The sequence below is a fragment of the Amblyomma mixtum genome, chromosome 8, assembly GCF_055824585.1.
Source record: "Amblyomma mixtum isolate Tamu chromosome 8, ASM5582458v1, whole genome shotgun sequence".
In the NCBI taxonomy this organism is placed as follows: domain Eukaryota; kingdom Metazoa; phylum Arthropoda; class Arachnida; order Ixodida; family Ixodidae; genus Amblyomma; species Amblyomma mixtum.
In genome coordinates, this window is record NC_143019.1 from 87,569,117 (window position 1) to 87,583,988 (window position 14,872).

Below are 14,872 nucleotides of genomic sequence, written 5' to 3' on the forward strand. Positions count from 1 at the left end.
AGTGTGAACAGTTTCTTTTCTGTGTCTATGTTATCAAGCATTTTTTCTTTAATTCTAAGAAGGGCTGTTTCCACCAACCTACTTTTGGAGAACGCGTACTGCTCCTTCGTTATTATGTTGTGTATACGTAGAAAACTGGTTATCCTATTGTTAATAATGTGTTCTTCTACCTTAGAGAAGACAAGGAGGATTGATATCGGCCTGAAGTTATCTAAATCATCGAGTAATCCTTCTTTATGAATGGCTGTGACCCTTGCTAACTTCATTTTGTTTGGAAACTCGCCTGTTGTCATTATAAGGTTACAGATGTGGACTAATGGGAGTGCTGTAATACCACTCACTGATTTTAATGGTTTTGGCTTTATATCGTCGGGGCCAGAAGCTAAATTATCTTTCATAGACATAATTACTCCCTGCACTTCATATTGGCCTGTAGGGGCCAAGAAAACAGTCCAGGAACAGTTATTACCAGTATAATGTTCACAGGATATGGCAAGAGGAACATCAGAAGAGGAACCTACTGTGAGAATATATTTGTTGAACAAGTTTGAGATCGACATTTCAGGGGCACCAGGTTTATGAAAATTAATCTTTTTGGTGTTTGGTTTCTGTTTACTAATTCCCTAAATTTCTCCCGCATAAGTCTCGAATAGCTGGCAGTACTGACGAATTTATTTATATACTATTCAGGTTTAGCTCTTTTCAGGTTCTTATTCATTTCATTGCGTGTTTTTTTATAATGATTATCCACGGTCTCCGTAATTTCCTGCGTTTTTGTTAGCTTCAGGGGGAAGCACTGCTCGTAAAGAGACATAAATGATGATATAAACACATTATAGGACTTATTGATTTGAGTTTCCACTTATACGTTATTGCAATCAAAATTTCACACAAGGTCAATAATTTCTTCCACGTTCCGCTCATCGTATATCATTTGCAACAGCTCTTCATTTGATCGTGTTGGTGGATCCCCAGGCAGAAAACAAAATATTGTAAAATGGTGACTTATGACTGATTTTTAAGCACCCGCTTTGACATCCTGAAAATCACAACTCGTGATACAGAGGTCAAGTGTCGTTTTCAGGGTGAGTGTTACTCTTGTTGGTACATTTATTACATTGCAGCACATATATGCGTCTAAAGTTTCTTTGAAATTTTTGTACATTGGGTTGTCAGAGGTTGCATCCATGTTGAGATTACCAACCATAACAGTTTGAATATTTAGTTGAGAACCTTTTTATAGCAACCTTTTCTATAAAGGATAAGAAATCTTTGAAACAAGTACATGGTGGTCTGTATACAACATAAAAAAATATACCTCCACACTCTATGGCTATGCATTCATGACAATCACCTATTACCTTAAATTCTGGAATTATTTTATACTGCAAATCAAAGCGGACAGATACACACACTTCCTCCCCGTTTTCCTGAACGAGATGCTAATACATGCTCGTATCCATCCTCCTCGGATGAGAACCATGTTCCGGTAAAACAAATCAAATCAAAACAATGATTCATGGTAGACAGAAGTATCTGAACTTCATCAAACTTTTTACGTAAATTTCTCGCATTTAGTTTAAACACTGATAGTTTACAGTTCTTATTTGCCTACTGAACAATTTGAGAAAAGTCTGAAACTGAAAGCAATATTTCAAATCATAATAGCCAAGGATTGTTTGCACTGCATCCAGCTATTACATCATGTGAGGCGGTCAAGGTCTTTCTTTTCGCGGACAGCAATCGAGCTTTCACCGCTTGCGCGCCTCACTAGGATTTCACCATTGACCTGCCATATAAACTTATAGCCTGATACGGCTGCCCATTCCTTTGCTGTAGCAAGGAGGTTTGAGGGAGTGCCTAGTCATGTTCTCGCAGATATATATATATTATAAGTTTCGTCCTTCAACTCTTTCCTGCTTGACAGCCAGTTATCGCGCAATTCTTCGGACTGAAACCGGACAATTATGTCGTGCGTGTTGCCTGCTTTCGCATGTAGTCTGTGTACATTTCTGATGTCGTTTCGGGTCACCGGTGGCACTTTAAGTGTCAGTGCTATTTCGTTCACTTTCTTCCGTGTATTGCCATGGGGATTCCATGTATTTCAAGGTTTAGGCGCCAGCAGCGGAATGCAAGATTATCTATGTCTTGTTTGATCTCAGTCAAGTCTTGACCAGGCCAATCTTTTTTCGAGTTCGTTCAGTCTTTTCGTCAGGTGTTTTGAAAATTTTTCTTGAGTAAATAGCCTTGTCTGGAATTCGTCAAACTTATCTGACAGCATCTGCACTGAACTTTCCGAACCTTCCACTTTGCTAGGCAATGCTAGGATTGCATTCATTTTCCGCTCCTGTGAGCTTAGGTGTTCCGCTATGGTTTTTTAAATTTTTTGCCCTTGAGCACCTAACTCTGAGCTTTCATTTTTACCTTTATCATCCTCCTCACCCTCCAGAAACTCCGGCTAGTGAGCGAGCAAGTCGCCAGGATGATCGCCAGGATAACGACGGGGAAATCAGGGATGAGAAAAGAAGATAATCTGCGACTGGAGCAGGCTTTTGTCGTAAGCCGCGTCGTCTACGCAGCACCCTACCTCCGCCTCAAGAAGCGTGACATCAGGAACCTAGACGTAATAATCAGAACCGCCTACAAGAAGGCCCTCGGCGTCTCTCTTGCGACATCGTCGGATCGGCTCTTACGACTGGGAGTGCACAACACGATAGACGAGCTGATGGAGGCACACATCACAGCCCAGGTGGTACGGCTCTCCTCTACTCGGACTGGCTGACAAGTCCTCAGTGATTGAAACATCAGTTGCCTCCGACAGCTAGACACCAAAACCGACATTCCAGCCTCAAAGAGAAGAAAATTGAACGCAGCTCCACTACCCAGTAATATGCACCCCGATTCTCACCTGTCAAGACGACAAGCACGAGCCGTAGCTATGAAAAGGCACTACGGCGGGTGCGAGGGCATGTTCTGTGTCGATGCTGCGGTCCCGAGCAGGGAATGACGGCCGTCGCGGTAGTGCACCACAATAAAACAACGGACGCACTAGCACTACTGAAGAAGTGGCGATTGCTCTAGCTGCAACACACACTAGCTCAGAATACATTCTTACAGATTCACATACAGCGTTTCCGGCGGGAAGTCTTAAAATTTAGGCGTACATGCATGCAGACGCCTACATTGAGAGGGGAGAGAACTGCCGTGATCACTGGTTGTTCTACACTATCAAAACCCTTGGATGAGTCCAGGGCCAGGGCGGCTTTAGTATGAGCGGGGATGACAGAAAGATGTGCGTTAGCTGAAACATGCCATCTCGGGCGCAGAGACGCGGGCGGAGACAACAGGCTATGCGGATAATGGTTGTGGTCGTGTATATTGCCGCGAATCTGTAGCGTTCGTTTGTAGTATTTGTTATCTTTTAAAGCATCCAGTCGATGCTTCTTTGAGAGGGGAGTAATGCCGCGAATCTTTGTAGCATTCGTTTGTAGTATTTGTTTGTTCATGCTTCAAGGCTGCCGACGCTCCGCTTTATCGCTTCGTTTGTGACGCAAGACGCGCCTAGATTTATCTCGATTGATAGCATCCACACGGAGCCGATTCTAGTTTGCGCCAGAAGGTTCTAGCAACTCCCTAAGCTCTATCTCGAATGTTCGCTATCAACTTTAAAAAGAGCGCGGCCACAGCGGCGGGCATTCTGTTCGACGACCGCCGAGCACGCTTGTTGCTACGCCGCCGCCGAGTGATTCAACTCTTTTTCGGGCTGACTTGCGCCCGCAAAGAACTGAATCACTCGGCAGCGGACGCGAGTAGGACGGCCGCGCCTGCGGTGAGCCGCTGCAACGTGAATGACTAGTCCTGTATAGCCACAGCGACGACCACGACCCGAGATGGGGTCTCAACAGTTCTGCCTCAAGTGGAACAACCACCAGTCGAACATGCTGGTCGTGTTCGAGCAGCTGCTATCAAACGAAGCGTTGGTGGATGTGACTCTAGCGTGCGAGGGTTTATCTCTGAAAGCTCACAAGGTTCTCCTGTCCGCTTGCAGCATTTCTTTCAAACGCTGTTCGTCGAGAACCCCAGCCAGCGCCCCATTGTGATAATAAAGGACATCCGCTACATTGACCTGAAAGCGATTGTCGAGTTCATGTACCGCGGCGAGGTCAACGTATCGCAAGACCAGCTGACCGCGTTACTCAAGACCGCGGAAACGTTGAAGGTGAAAGGTCTTGCCTAAGTCACCGGTGAGAACAAGCAAGGCGCGCTCGTGAGTGTAGACGGTGCGGACGCTAAACCTGTGGGCACTCCTCGTGCCGAATCTCCGCCGCTAAGTAAACGTAAAAGAGGCCGACCGCGGCGGCGGTCACCCAGCGACTCCAACAAGAGCGACTCCGAAGATGCGCCGCCGGCAAGGCGCATCAAGGGGCCGGATAGTCCCGAAATTATTGAGGACGGTAGTTTGTCTAGCGACCGCGTGCCCGCCCTTCCGGCCGAGTCTCCTTCGAGTCGGACTTCTTCCACTGTGGCTGTGTCTTCTACGGCCGTGCCTTCAGGCGCACTTCTCGGTTCCAGCTCCAAGGCCACAAACTCTATGACCACCTCGCAGCATACTCAGGACTCTGTTGGTGACGACGTGGGGAAGGGCGACGATGCAGACTTTGAGGTGAAGCCTTCGAACCTTATGCAACAGTCTATGACGGCGGAGAACGTACCTGTGTTCGCGGACGTCGCCTCATCATCACAAGCACTAGGGAACGAGTCACAGCAGTCACATCACACAGGGTCCACATCAGCAGACAACTCAGCACTTGTTCCTGTTCAAGCCTCATTGCCTTCAGACATCTCCATCTCGAGTCAAGTGGATATCAAGCCGTCGCCTTCTAGTTTAATGCCCTATGACGAGCAGGCGATATCGCCTGTCGTTGCCGCCCCTCCTGCCGCTGCGTCTTCCGGGGACACCACATCTGGGGCCATGATGATGTTCATGGACACTTCTGACGTTACTGCCATCGCCGGCCCGTCCAATTATCATCCGGACAAGCAGCAGCAGTCAACGCCGACTCATGGCTTGAGCTCCGAGGATCACAAACATGATATACGTTCTGGACAGAACTCATCAGGTTCAGTCTTCACAGAGACGGGACGTGGCGTACCCCTTGTGCAACATTCAACCAGTCAAAGGCGCATTGGCAGCCTTGAAGCATGAACAAATAAATACTACAAACGAACGCTACAAAGATTCGCGGCATTATGTTGATATTGGCGACAAACCACAAGGTTTCTGATTTTTGTAATGACCTTCCATTTCGTTATGCCGGAAGGGCTCACCTTCAGTGTTTTCCCATTATTTTTGTGATAGATAACAGAGCTTTTATCACGCTCTGGATCACCACACAACGTGAAGACAGAACGTTTCGAGAAATTCTTTACTTAGCTTTTGTAGACCTCACATGCTGCATTAACTTTTTACTGTTCTCTAAACCCTTCTTCTTCCTTTTTTCCCCTCTCCTTGTCAGTTGTATATTTAGTTTTTATATTTATATTTTAATATTTTATTTTTCTTATTTTTACTTTATTGTATTTTTCATATCCTTTAATTTTATGACTTTTTGCTTTTAACTTTTTTATTTGTCATTTTTCAATCGCTGTCATTATCATCGTGGTCACCAACTGTCACTATCGTTACCATCACTATCACCATCCATCCCTAGCCATATCTTTATCTCTAGCACTATCAATATCAGTAGCTGTCATTATCACTATCACTAGCTTACATTATCACTATCCCTACCACGACTATCCCGGCCGCGCCGGTAGAATTCCGATGGAAGCGAAATTCTTCTGGCGCGTGTAGTGTGCGATTTCAGTGCACGTTAAAGAACCCCAGGTGGCCGAAATTTCCAGAGTCCTTCTGCACGGCGTCCTTCATAGCCTGAGTCACTTTTGGACATTAAACCTCCATAAACCAAACCAAACTACCATACCTATCTCAAGCACTGTCACTATCACACCATCACTATCTCTAGCACTATCACTATCGGCAACTATCATTATCGCTGTCACGAACATCACTGCCATCAACTGTCGCTTAATCAACTGAACATTTTATTTTAATTACCTCACCAGCTATAACTGACAGTTCGTGCGAGCACTTTTGCAGACAACTTCCGTCCACGCAACTCCTGATCCAAGAAAGGCTTTAACCTTAAAAGGTGCCCGTGTGATGTGCGATGTCAGTGCACGTTAAAGATACCCAAGAGGTCAAAAGAGCCCTCTACTACGGCACCCCTTTCTTCATTCTTTTTTTCACTCCCTCCTTCATCCCTTCTCTTACGTAGCGCCTCGGTGGCTCAGTGATTATGGTGCTCGGCTGCTGACCCGAAAGATGCGGGTTCGATCCCGGCCGCGGCGGTTGAATTTCTTTGGAGGAGAAATTCTAGAGGCCCGTGTACTGTGCGATGTCAGCGCACGTTAAAGAACCCCAGGTGGTCGAAATTTCCGGAGCCCTCCACTACGGCGTCTCTCATAACCTTAGTCGCTTTGGGACGTTAAACCCCATAAACCATAAACCAAACCTTCTCTTACGGCGCGGTTCGCGTCCAATTGCACACTTACTGCGGCAATTCCTCTCCTCAAAGCCAATTTTCATTTAGCAATGCTGACTGCTTCTCCAGTTCTACCAAAGTGTCGCTGCTCTCTCTCTCTCTCGACTTCCATTAAGGCGTCAAATCTTGTCCGCTATCCTTGCAAATCTTGGCTACTTTTCTGACAAACGCCGTTATGTACAAACACTAACTTGAAGACTGACGCAGAATCCGAGGTGTAGCAATATTTCAAGCAATCTACGCTGCTCAAAAAGCTCCGAAAAAAAAATTGCTTTGCTTCATTAAAACGCCAGTGCTATTATATGACATGAACCGTGTGCTCTACACAGGAGGGTCGAAAGAAACACGCCAGGAATTTTGGCTTGACATGCCCCTCGGCCCCTATATTGCAGGGCAGCAAGTAACATGCATATTACCTGCACAAGTAGCATCGCAAAAATCTAAAACAATGGTTGTGAAAAATGGTTGGTTTATCATTAGAAACAACGAATGAGTGAAGCGCATAGAAAAATTGATAACAAAAGAAGGAACAGAAAAAATACACTTCATAGAAATCAGGTCTTTGGTTGTTCAAAATTAGGTCGACACTTTATGGAACCAAAGAGATAAAGAAGCAGTGAGAGCATGGTGAAATCTAAAAAGTAGCGCATACATCCTTATATGTTTGCGGCATGCTGGTGATAGATCGACTTGTGCAACATGAAACTTATTTAAAAGACGGGGCAACGTGTTTGCTAGGCTATATGTACCATATATCGTGCGGCATATTGGAATATGCCACAGTTCGCTGTGTCTGCTAGGGTAAACGGTATCCTTCATAGCGTGAGTTGCTTTGGGATGTTAAACCCTGATAAAGTCATAAACTTATCAGTGATTAGCCATTAATTAGTAATTTGTCATTACTTAGTACGTGAAACCACAGCCAATTTTTATCTTATCAGATGAACAGCGAATAATGCAGTACACGTTACAATGCAGTACAAGTAACACTGCGAAGCAAGGCAGAGAACAGGGCAGACTTATAACGTCGACGGATCCAACTTATTTGCCTAAACTTCTCCGTGCTGTCGTCATAAGCACAAGAAGTTGTGATGGATAAAACGTACAGTTTCCTTACGCAGGCATTAAACTTATGCACGAATAACTGGTAGAACCTCAAAATAGCGTTCTACTGAATTCTCTGCGTCGAATTTGAAGTAAATATGAAGAGTACCTACGATGATTAAACGAAAATAAACTTTGGTTTGCTTGACTTGGCTTAAGGTCTCAAAGCTTCAAAGGCTATAAGGGACGCCGTAGTGAAGGGCTCCGGCAATTTCGAGAGAGAGAGAGAGAAAACTTTATTTACAAAGGAATTCGGGGCACGCCCCAGGGTCCCCGCACGACCCCACTGCACTCAAGTGTTTATGTTCCTGAGGTCCATAACACTGGCAGCACGGCCGGTGGCGATGGTCTGCACGGCCGGGTCCTCCGAGTGCAGCAGGGTCTCCCAGTCCTCCCAGGTCTTGAGGTTCTCTAGGTCCCGCGGGGGAGGGTCCGCCGTGCAGAGGGAAAGGATGTGGAGGGAAGAAGCGAAGGGTTCTGGGCATAGGGCGCAAGCAGGAGTGGGGAAGGAGGGATGATAGTGGGTTAGGGTAAGGGGCGAGGGGAGAGTATGTGTTTGTAATCTGCGCCAGAGTGTTGCGTGTCTGTTATCTAGGGAGGGGTGGGGCGGGGGGTAGAGCTGGTGAGAGGCTCTGTATGCCTGGGTCAGCTCACTGAATGAGTGCATGCGATCCTTCGTGAATCCCCGATCCGAGGCCACCTGAGCCCGGTTTAAAGAACCTCGGGCTAAAAGGTTGGCGGCCTCGTTTCCGGGATTCCCGGAGCGCGCAGGCACCCATATCAGCTCCACTTGGCGGGGCGGGGGTGCATCGGGCGAGTCCAGTATGCCAAAAGCAGGGACATGAACTCGGCCTCGAGCAAAATTTAGAATCGCAGTTTTAGAGTCAGTTAAAATATACCGGGCTTCCGTGCGGGTTATAGCAAGTGCAATGGCGGCTTCCTCTGCAGCCTCTGGGGACGTATCTGGAGGGAGAGGTATCTGGAGGACCGCCTGCGGTTTTTTAACGTGCACTGACATCGCACAGTACAGAGAGAGAAAGAAAAAAAAATGGCTGAGGCTTAGCTAAGGTTAAGCCTAGTCAGATGCGAAGCATATTGATTGCTAGGCTTTGTAATACATGGCTTTCCTTGGTTGAATACTTGGTCATTTAAATACAACCACTAGAAGCCTTCGTCGTGGGGGAAGACAATGGCATGGCTACAGCGGAACGCCGACTAACCCCGAGACGCCCGTTGGGTGAGCGCCTGGATTGCCACGGAAGCCGCGTCTGCCTGCCCGGTGGAGCGAGCGTTTCACCTACACCGAGTGTGAACGCGCGTTCGAAATGCGCGGGAATGCCGCTCGAGGACATTCCGGCGTCTGTGCGATTTCATCGTTCTCCCTCTCTCAGCGCGTGACGGCGATCTGTCGTGACGTCATCGTGTCACGTGGTGTGGCATCATCGTGTCGCGTAATTTGGAGGCGCACAACCACAGCGACGGCGCGAGGTGGGCCCCCGTTTCTCCACTGTCTTGACGTCATCGTGTCACGTGGTGTGACGTCATGTATCACGTGATTTGGAGGCGCACAACCACAGCGACGGCGCGAGGTGGGCCCCCGTTTCTCTACTGTCGTGACGTCATCGTGTCACGTGGTGTGACGTCATGTATCACGTGATTTGGAGGCGAATAACCACGGTGAAGGACTGAAGTGGTAGCTAAAGTAGTATGCTTCGCATAAAAGGGCTGAGGCTTAACTTGGTTAAGCCTGGAGAATGCGAAGCATCATCGTGTCGCGTAATTTGGAGGCGCACAACCACAGCGACGGCGCGAGGTGGGCCCCCGTTTCTCAACTGCCGTGACGTCATCGTGTCACGTGGTGTGGCATCATCGTGTCACGTGATTTGGAGGCGCAGAACCACAGCGACAGCGCGAGGTGGGACCCCGTTTCTCCACTGTCGGGACGTCATCGTGTCACGTGGTGTGACGTCACGTATCACGTGATTTGAAGGCGCAAGACCACAGCGACGGCGCGAGGTGGGCCCCCGTTTCTCCACTGTCGTGACGTCATTGTGTCACGTGGTGTGACGTCATGTATCACGTGATTTGGAGGCGCGCAACCACAGCGACGGCGCGAAGTGGGCCCCCGTTTCTCTACTGTCGTGACGTCATCGTGTCACGTGGTGTGACGTCATTTATCACGTGATTTGGAGGCGCATAACCACGGTGAAGGGCTGAAGTGGTAGCTAAAGTAGTATGCTTCGCATAAAAAATTGGCAGACGCTCAGACACCGTTGTCCGAGGGTTCACGAACCGGAGGGCGGGTTTGCCGGTCGAACCCTTCAGCACGCCAGAATCTTACGGGGAGGCAATGAAGGCGTTGTTGGGAGCACGCAAGAAGTACTCGGCTCCGGCGGATATCCTCGACAGAGAGCAGGCCACCACGCTCAGACGACTACAAACAGACACCTACCCAAGCAGAGCCATGTATCACAAAATGTGGCCGAACAGATACGCGAAAGAGTGCGTGTGGTGTGGGGGCTACGCCACAACGTACCACGCCACCTGGGGCTGCGAAAAAAGCCCTTTACTACCAAAGGTAAATAGCCCTAGTCTAGAGCAGTGGGAGGCCCTCCTGGCTGACTCCGACCCGAGCACACAGCTTATGCTGGTGACGAGGGCCAAGGCAGCGGCGGAGGCCAACGGGATCCTGGACTAGGGAATACCGACCACTGAAGCTCCACATCTATCTATCCCCATCCCCCTACTCCCTAACTCTTCCTTTTGAAAAAAAAAAAAAATAAATGTTTTCACTACTACTACTTAGCTTCGTTAAGGCCGGTAAGTTGCGAAAGCAATAACCCTGGCGGCGCCTGCTTTGGCTGTTGGTGTGTCTTGGTAGTGCTCTTAGTAAAACTTATGTTTATCAAAGCTTTGCCCATTTGTTTTACACGGAATTATACTCACCACACGAGGTCCCCCACGTGCTGGAAGATTTATGCGTGCCTCGGCCGTCGCTGCGCGACGACTCGACTTGGTAGCCCTTCTATCACCCTGGTATGACGTCAGAGATCATTCTAAAGGTCAGACGGGGCTACCAACCACCGCTATTTGAAAGGCCGGTCATGAGTGTAGTATTGCTTTCGCAATAAAATTTGGCTGTGGATTAGCTAAGGTTAGGCCTGGATATCTCGAAGCGAAAAGCTCGGCGAGCTGTAGGAGGAGCTGCGCGTGGAGTGAATACGGTGCTGTCTTAGAAGGTTTCTTTAGAGACATGTACTGTGGTGTGCATTCCTTTCGGGTGTACACCAAGATATGAGAGACAGACGTTTGCTTTCCTTAAAAGCAATTTTAATTTCATTTTCCTTAAAGCGCTTACGGCGCCGAGGCTTACGAGGCCGAGTTCATGTCCCTGCTTTTGGCATACTGGACTCGCCCGATGCACCCCCACCCCGCCAAGTGGAGCTGATATGGGTGCCTGCGCACTCCGGGAATCCCGGAAACGAGGCCGCCAACCTTTTAGCCCGAGGTTCTTTAAACCGGGCTCAGGTGGCCTCGGATCGGGGGTGGTGGTGGTGAAAACATTTATTTCGAATGAACTGGAGGTATGTTTGGATCAGCCCGTAAGGGACCGATCCTTACAAACACTAGGTGGAGGTCCCTAGTATGGGACCCCAGTGGCGGTTGCCGCCGCCCGGGCGCGCCCGACTAAGGCTTGTTGGGCCTGTAAGTCGTGGCAGCCGAGCAGGGTCGCCTCCCAGTCCTCCCGGGTGGGTTGGGGATGGGGGGAATAGCGGGGTTGGAGGGGCAGGCCCACACCATGTGATAAGTGTAAGAAGACACTGCACTACAGTGTGGGCAGCTGCCGCTAAAGGAGGAGTCAAAATGTTTTAGCGCTGCCGGGCACAGCAAAGTATTGGTGAGAAGGCGGAGAAGGAGCCGCTCATCCGCCTTCTTCAGGCCTTTACATGGGCTAGGGTAAAGGCGATGACAATTTTGATAATATTGGCACGTATCATTGTAGTGTTTGTTCGTTCGTGCTCAAGGCTGCAGGAAAGGGCTGTTATCATTTTTGTTCGTGACGCGAGAAGCGACCAGTCTAATCTCGATTGATCGCAGCCATGAAAGGCTGCATCTAGGTTTTTCCAGATTACTGTAGATGATCTTGTCCTGCTATCTGGAAGTCTCTTTGCCGGCTTTAAATTGAGCCATGCCGCGAGCGGCGGGCATTCGTAGTTCGACGATTGACGAGCACGCTTGTTGCTTACGCCGCCGCCGAGTGATTCAGTTCTTTTGCGGGCGCAAGTCAGCCCAAATAAAGAGCTTCGTTTGCAAGTCTTTCTTGTGTCTTCCTGACCACTGGACTGCCGTCACTATAACGTGACATCTGGTGGAGGTGCTGGGTAGCCTTCCATGTACCGGACACCCCCAGAAAGTCGCGACGCCAGCCCTTCGAGTCATTCACCGCAGGACCTGAGTCCAGTCCACCGCGCAAGCCGACGTCCGCTAGGAGACGCACCTGAGTTCGGGATTCTGCCTGAACCTACCCGGAAACGAAAGCCAGCAGGAACGTCCACCATGAGCTTGCCCCAGCCGACGGCTCCAATCATTCTTCACCAGCCCCGGGTGCCACCAACCTTCGACGCTTCGCCTGGCGCCGACCCCGAAGAATGGCTGGAGCAGTTCGACCGTGTGGCTATCTTCAACAACTGGGACGATGCCACGAAACTTAGGTACGTCTTCTTTGCCCTGGAGGGACCAGCAAGAGTCTGGTTTGAGAATGAGGAAGCCAGCCTCGCGAATTGGGAAACCTTCAAAGAGCAGCTTCTCAAGACTTTCACAAACGTCGTGAGAAAGGAGACAGCCCAGCAGCTGCTACAGTCTCGCATACAACACCCAAACGAGACCGTTGCAGTGTACACTGAGGAGATGAAGCGTCTCTTCCGGCGTGCCGACTCGAACATGAAGGAAGAAGAAAAGGTCAAGCTGCTTATGCGAGGAGTTAAAGAACAACTTTTTGCCGGCCTCGTACGGAACCCACCGAAAACCGTGGCGGAATTCATAGAAGAGGCCTCCACGATGGAAAAAACTCTTGACGCCCGAGCCCGCCAATATGAGCGCCAGCAGCGCGTTTTTTCAGCAAACTGCCTGGACGCCGCTAACAACGATAACCTGCGGGAGGTTATACGCCAAGTTGTACGAGAAGAGCTCCGACGATTGCTGCCAAATGGAACGCAGCCGCAGGTTACATCACTTACTGACGTAATCCGGGACGAGGTTCAACAGGCCTTGGGTGTGACGCCGACACCCACGCAGCCTCTGCAGCCCCCAGCCATGACTTACGCCGCAGCTGTGCGCCGTCCTGCTTCTCGACGACGGGACCCAAGCCCCTATCGCCCTCAGCCAGCTGCGTTCGACCGCCGCCCACTCGCCCCAACTCGCCCGTCCTACGAGCGTCGTACACGGCCGAGGAAATGCGACGAGTGGAGAACACCCGACCAGCGCCGCCCACAATGCTTCCACTGCGGAGCAGCCGGTCACATTCTCCGGTACTGCCCACACAGGAGAATGGGCATCCGAGAGTTCTCTTACGACGCCCCACGACCCCGACCCGGCCAGCGACCAGCCGAAATCGAGGAGTTTTTGCGTCGGGAAGAATACTCATCGCCGAGCCGCCTATCACGGTCTCCGTAGCCATCGTCACCGCGCTGTGTATCTCCTAGCCGAGGCTACGCAGTGCGTGGACGTTCCCCCAGCACCCGAAGGTTAAACTGAATAAAGCAGCCTCTGGAGGTGAGGTTGCTTCTGAGCGCAAGAACTAAGATCCTCCATCGACGAAAACAGAAGACCATGCCCCCTACGACGACGACGAACCCTACGACAACGACGACCCCTACGACGACGACGACGACGACGACCCCTACGACGACGACGATCCCTACGAAGACGACGACCCCTACGAAGACGACGACCCCTACGAAGACGACGACCCCTACGACGACGACGACCCCTACGACGACGACGACCCCTACGACGACGACGACCCCTACGACGACGACGACCCCTACGACGATGACGACGATCCCCACGACGACGACGATCCCTACGACGACGACTACTACGACGACAAATACGACGACAAAAACTACAACACCGACGACGACGACGACACAGCCAGACTTGAAGCTTTTACCGCTGCCCTTACACCTTATTAGGAACGCTAAAGGACTCTAAGTTCTCGAAGCATTCTCCGTGTTTATTTTCATTTTAAAGCATCGAGACGATGCTTCTTTGGAAAGGGGGTAATGGCACGTATCATTGTAGTGTTTGTTCGTTCGTGCTCAAGGCTGCAGGAAAGGGCTGTTATCATTTTTGTTCGTGACGCGAGAAGCGACCAGTCTAATCTCGATTGATCGCAGCCATGAAAGGCTGCATCTAGGTTTTTCCAGATTACTGTAGATGATCTTGTCCTGCTATCTGGAAGTCTCTTTGCCGGCTTTAAATTGAGCCATGCCGCGAGCGGCGGGCATTCGTAGTTCGACGATTGACGAGCACGCTTGTTGCTTACGCCGCCGCCGAGTGATTCAGTTCTTTTGCGGGCGCAAGTCAGCCCAAATAAAGAGCTTCGTTTGCAAGTCTTTCTTGTGTCTTCCTGACCACTGGACTGCCGTCACTATAACGTGACAATATGTTGTAATATCTTTGAATGTATAGACCGGATTAAAATCGGGTTCCTGATCGGATGGGGAGGAGAAAACAGCCCGGTGAGAGAGCGCGCGGGCGGCTGCGTCTGCTGCCTCGTTTCCTGCCAACCCCTGATGAGCAGGGGCCCATATGAGGTAACGGTGTGCGGGGTCCGTATCCCGTATGCAATTTTGATATATTCGATAGGCTAGGAAGGGAGTGCAGCCTTGTTCGACGTTCCGACAGGCCCCTCGCGAGTCGGTGATTATGTATTTTGAATTGGAATGTGAGGCAGCGAGAGCAATCGCGACCTCTTCTGCTTGTGTTGCACTGCGAGCTGTAAAAGTTAGGCCGTTAACTGTGTTGCTGTTGTGAACTACCGCGGCCGTGTACCATCCCCCGTGGTGAGGGCCGGAAGCGTCCACGTAGTATACACCTGTTTTGTTGCCATAATATCGGGCTAGCGCTTCCGCTCGTGCCAGGCGCCGACCATTATGGTC

The 14,872-nt window shown here is 49.9% G+C and overlaps 1 pseudogene; it reads left to right on the plus strand.

Annotated features, from left to right (window-relative positions):
• Nucleotides 1–3,805: 3,805 nt before the first annotated feature.
• On the plus strand, nucleotides 3,806–5,206 carry LOC149333388 (uncharacterized; annotated as a pseudogene).
• Nucleotides 5,207–14,872: the final 9,666 nt, after the last annotated feature.